The following is a 5,296-nucleotide window of genomic DNA, read 5'->3' as shown; positions in this document are numbered from 1 at the left end:
TTTCGACACGTTAAGAAAAAAGTTATTTTGATGATTTTAATTTTTAAAACTACTAAAAAAACTTACTATAAAATGCAATAGCCAGTGTTTATGTATATATTGTATGTTAAATATGTATTATTGTATTATTATTTTATAAATTTACAAAATTTAAGTTTTACTTATTTATTTTATTTTATAGTATATTAAAATGTGAGATTAAAAAAATTATACACACCTTAAAAATAAAAGTATCAAGTAATTTAAAAATACCAAACACATTAAAAAATTATAATAATTAATTTATAAGTGCAAAAAAATGTGAAAAATATGCAAAGACTCGTAATCGCATCGTCTATGCTATGAGTATGGGTCCATCGTTGTTTGAATATCCTCATAAATATTATTTTTAAGGGAGTTCAAAATAAATAAAATTCAAAATCATTAATGTACAATTCTAAAATATGTGAAAACATATATAAACGTGCAAGGTTCTTCCACCTTGAAATGCAACTCCCTTCATTTTGCATATCCTTGAACATTTGATATTGTAATGTACTAATGTTTTTTCATCAGGCTCTTATTTTGGAGTATGTAATACTTGAAAGACAAATATTTTTTTTATTTTTTTTTTGTTTTGAAGTAATATTTATGTGACAATATGGTATGCATATACTAATTTAATATTATGTTTTTTTTTGGTCGAATTATGTTTTTTATTTTCATTATTTATTGATTTAAAATATATTTTCCTTAACGGGTAACAGATCATGTCACAGCCCGTCCCGGAATTATTAATTCCGAGGACGTGAGATGACCAATGTGACCTTAAACGGGATTAAAGTGTGTAAATGTATGACATTTGTTTTACTTTAAGATCCTAAACTAGGGTTAGATTTATATTTGTATGTGTTAATTTGTGCTTGGACTTAGGTAGGGCCTCCTACCCTGAATTCCCTCCCTAAAACCCGTAACCTTTCTTCTCTCTTCTTCTTTCATTCCAGACTCTCTCTCTCTTATTCTTTTCTGAAAACTCTCTCATTCTCTCTCTTACTCTCGAACTCACGGCAACCACCAAGAACCACCACAATCTTGTACCAACGTTCCATTTAAGACCACCATCGTGATCCTGGGGACTTCACGAGCACGGGGATACCAATTTCAGGTGAGTTTCACTTCGAAAACCCTAGTTCTAAAGTTGCCGTGAGATGACACTGTTCATGAGCTTTGAATTGGTTACGTTTTAGGCTAAAACAAGATCACAGCGAGTTTAGTAAGGTCCCAAGGAAGCTCGGAGTGCTTAGTTGGAAGTTTTTGGACGTAAGAACACGGAGATCGACAAGTTCAAAGTTTGGCCGGAGCTTTCGAGGCGTTTTCCGGCGAATCCCCGGCGAGTTAGGAGTCGAGGTAGGTATAAATCTCTTCGTCTCGTCAAGTACTACAACTTTCCTTTTTGTTTCACTTAATTTCGTTGAGTATTGAAGAAGTTATACCCATTTGAAAAATACCCAGTTTCCGGCGACCTCCGAGGCTTTCGAGGCAGTTTCCGGCCAAACCACGGCGAACTAGGTGTTGTGCAAGGTACCATTCTCTTTGTCTCTTCAAGGGCTACAACTTTCGTTTTTGAATCACTTGATTTAGTTGAGAAATGACAAAGTTATGGCAATTTGAAAAACTGCCCAGAAAACGGCCGCCGGAAAAACCAGTCCGGCGACCCAAGGAAGAAGAAGGTGCTACAGTAAAAATAAAAAATAAAAATAAAATTATTTTAAAAATATGTCGACGTCCATGACGTCGAGTAGATCACTGTGGTATATTCATATACCTAAATTGAACACCGTATGAGAAAGTTATTGAAGATTGTTGGTTAGGTGTTCAAATAACGTTTTATAGTTTTCACATTTAGGTGAAAATGTGAATTGATGATCCGACCGTTGGATCGTCACCAAACTTTGATACGTTGTAATACGTAATATTTGAGGATTATTGGAACTTACGGATTGGGAATCCGAGTTACGGATCTTCCGGAATTGGAATTGTAAGTCCATAATATAAAATGTTAACCGTCACTTAGTTTTGGAAATTGACGGAGATCCGACCGTTGGATGGTAATGAAATTTTAGGTTGTTGTCCTAGAGGTATAATGTGGACCTCTGGAAGTTATGGATTTAAAATCTGAGGGGTGGATCTTCCGGATCAATCTACGTAGTGACGTATTTTATATAAGTTATATATTCTATCGATATGAATTCTGAGGTTGGAATTGATTATTGTTTTAGGCGCCGATCATCATGACGCCTTGGCGTATTGTGCTAGGGAGTTGTAGGGCGAACTCCAGGTGAGTGGGCAGTTTTGTTTTCCGTATATATATATATATATATACTTAACGTTTTCCCAGAAATTGAAAATGCATGAAATTATGTTTAAAATGAAATGCATATGAGTTATGTGGAAAAACGGGAAGTGAAATACCATGCATAGAATTGATATGAAAAGTATATAGAAATGTGAGTTGAAATGCCATGCATGAATTAATATATGATGCATATGTATGAATTGGTGCGGTGGACGCACAGGTAAGAATTGATTTATGATGCATATGTATGAAATGGTGCGGTGGACGCACAGATGAGTATTTAATTACTGTTATGATGATGATGATATATATTGAGCTCAAATCCTGCACCATGGTTTAGTGCTTATAGTATTCACCGCATCGCACGCTCGCCTTGGATCCAAGTAGATGCTAGTCGTACAGTCCACGCGGAGTGGGTACGACAGACCAGTCGCGAGAGTGTTAGTGAGATTCCGACTGGTGGGTGACCTTAGATTATGTGCACAGATGATTTATGAGAAGCACTAGAGTGTAACTTGTGTGCAGAAGGCCGGACGGGTCACAGAGGTGACTCCGGTAGAGTGATAATGATAGATTTTGAGCTCTAGGTTCAACCGTATAGGGCTATTAGAGGGCCTACGGTTGATTACTTTCTTGCACCTGATATGATTATGTTGATGTATTCATACCTTATTATTGTTGAGATGATGTGGCATGGCATAATTAATATGAGAAATGTTGAGATGATGTGGCATGACATAATTGTTATGAAAATGTTGAGTTAACGACTTGAAGTCTTGAGAATATATATGTATATTTATATTTTACATTTCTGGGAAAGTATACAGGTTTTACGGAGAGGGGTTACAATGTTTTGAGAAATGTTTGGATTTGGAAAAGAATTGTTTTACTGACCCACTCAATTTTGGTTTTGCGCCCCTCCAGGTTCAGGAATCACAAAGGTGTGGTGACTACGAGGAATACAGCGGGGTTCTGACAGATTGGACAAAATTAGGACTCACCTTCGGGTGTATCAACTTATAAATTGTATAATTAAAGCTTCCGTACTGTGCAAATGGTTACGTCACTCTCACGTGACGGCCAGCATGCCCTCCTTCGGGACGGGGTGTGTCAGATCAGGTCATATTACCTGATAGTATTAATGGGTCGATTTTGGATCGGGTTATATTAGCCGTTTACTTTAATAGGTGTGAAACAACACGACTCATTAAGATATCGGATATAACACAAAAACGATATGAACACGGAAAACACGACACAATGCCAGGTCTATCCGTATGAGCATGCAAGTTAAATCTTTGCATGCTACTTGTGCACTGTTATGACAGATGGTCTGTCCATGCGGCACCAAATCCGGGATTCAGAAAACCACAGTTGAAAGCTGGTGCATGCTTCTCTATATTTCAATTTACAATAATGATCTAACCACACACACACACACACACACACACATATATATATATATATATATATATATATATATATATATATATATATATCCCTTATTTTCTTTTCATTTCTCTTTCTCGCTAGCCACAAGGAGAAGGAAGAATGTTTCCTGCAAAACTTGCGTTTGTCACAGCACTTTCTCTCCCTATCTTCTTCAACCTTCCTGTTGCTGCTGAAGAGGTTACCAGAAATGCGAATCCTTCCCCTACTGATAATTGTGCCAACTGCCCTTCATGTCTGTGTCCTCCCGCCGTACCAATTCCAGGGTACCCTTTATATGGCCCTCCTCCACCTGGACCGCCACCCCCATCAAGTCCTGGCTTCCCTTACGAAGGAGTACCGCCGCCGCCGCCAAGTGGTCAAGGAAAATGCCCCCCAACTCAGCCTGGTCAGTGCTGCCAGCAATATCCTCAAAATCCTCAATACCCTTCTCCACCAGGAGGATATGTGCCTTACCCTGATGACAACCATGCAGCTAGTTCATCTCCTTTCTTGATCTTCCTTCCTGTTATGATGGTCATGTTGTTTTCTTCTGCTGTACCTTTCTTTTAAGTTTGCATGCTTAATATTTTCTGGTCTTTTATGTAGAGGTACATAAATTCTCTAAATCTGATGTAAGTGGGAAGTAAGCCCTTTGTAATTAGCTGGCATATCTCTTTCTTTCATATATTACATCAAATTTATTTATTCAACGAGAAGGAAGTTCGAACCTTGATGATTCACAAACCCTAAACAAGAAGGAGAGTATACTATTCTAGCCAACTTAATTAAGCCCTAGACCGCTAATTCTCTTATCTAGGAACTATGAGGCTGTATTTTAGCAATTTTCAGCTTATAATTTTGTTGAGAGAAAAATTTATGGCACCGGTATATTGTTACTGTACATTCATGTGCCACTAGTAAATGACGCGTTTAACTTTTCTTCACATATTTTACATTAGGGAAAATTAGGTTCACAATCTTCTTTTTGTTACTCCATTGATTAAAATCCTATTCATTTTCAATTTTTGATCAAGGTCCTTATTAATAACATCATTAATTATTTGAATAATAAAATATTTTTATTTTTAAATATATTCTTTTAACGTTAAAAATGTTACAATTAGTATATTTATATTTATGGCTAAATTTTTTATCATATATTTTTATTTTTAGTTTGTAGCTATTTTTAATTTGAAAATATTTTTTAATTTGTACCAATTTTCTTTTTATTTTTAATTTGTACCCATATATTAGTTTCTTTTTGTGCTCATATTTTTTAAAGTTTTATGGGTGTTTCTACCCATATGTATACTGTCACGTGATATTTAATCAATGATAGAAAAATTACATATGGTATATTTATGTTTTAATCAAAAACTTTGTATATGTGTACCCACTTTTAATTTGCAATATTTTTTTTTTAAATTTGTAGTAATTTTTTTTTAGTTATATTTTGTACCCATGTATTAATTTCTTTTAGCGCCTATATTTTTAAAAATTCGTTTGTATTCATAATTTTTAATCTTTTAT

The 5,296-nt window shown here is 35.2% G+C and overlaps 1 long non-coding RNA gene across 2 annotated transcripts; it reads left to right on the top strand.

The window, feature by feature from the left end:
* The first annotated feature begins 975 nt into the window (after positions 1 to 975).
* LOC139189689 (uncharacterized) lies at positions 976 to 4,858 on the top strand. Of its 2 annotated transcripts, XR_011573536.1 has the most exons (6): positions 976 to 1,144; positions 1,227 to 1,386; positions 1,492 to 1,560; positions 2,259 to 2,317; positions 3,260 to 3,442; positions 4,726 to 4,858. It is a non-coding gene; the product is annotated as an uncharacterized lncRNA (long non-coding RNA). The 2 variants fall into 2 exon arrangements; XR_011573537.1 differs by lacking the exons at positions 2,259 to 2,317; positions 4,726 to 4,858 and having other exon boundaries at positions 980 to 1,144; positions 3,260 to 3,390.
* The last annotated feature ends 438 nt before the right edge of the window (positions 4,859 to 5,296 follow it).

This window comes from Malus domestica, chromosome 11, assembly GCF_042453785.1.
Source record: "Malus domestica chromosome 11, GDT2T_hap1".
Classification (NCBI taxonomy): domain Eukaryota; kingdom Viridiplantae; phylum Streptophyta; class Magnoliopsida; order Rosales; family Rosaceae; genus Malus; species Malus domestica.
The sequence above is the reverse complement of the archived record's forward strand: the minus strand, read 5'-3'. Positions and strand labels throughout refer to the sequence as shown.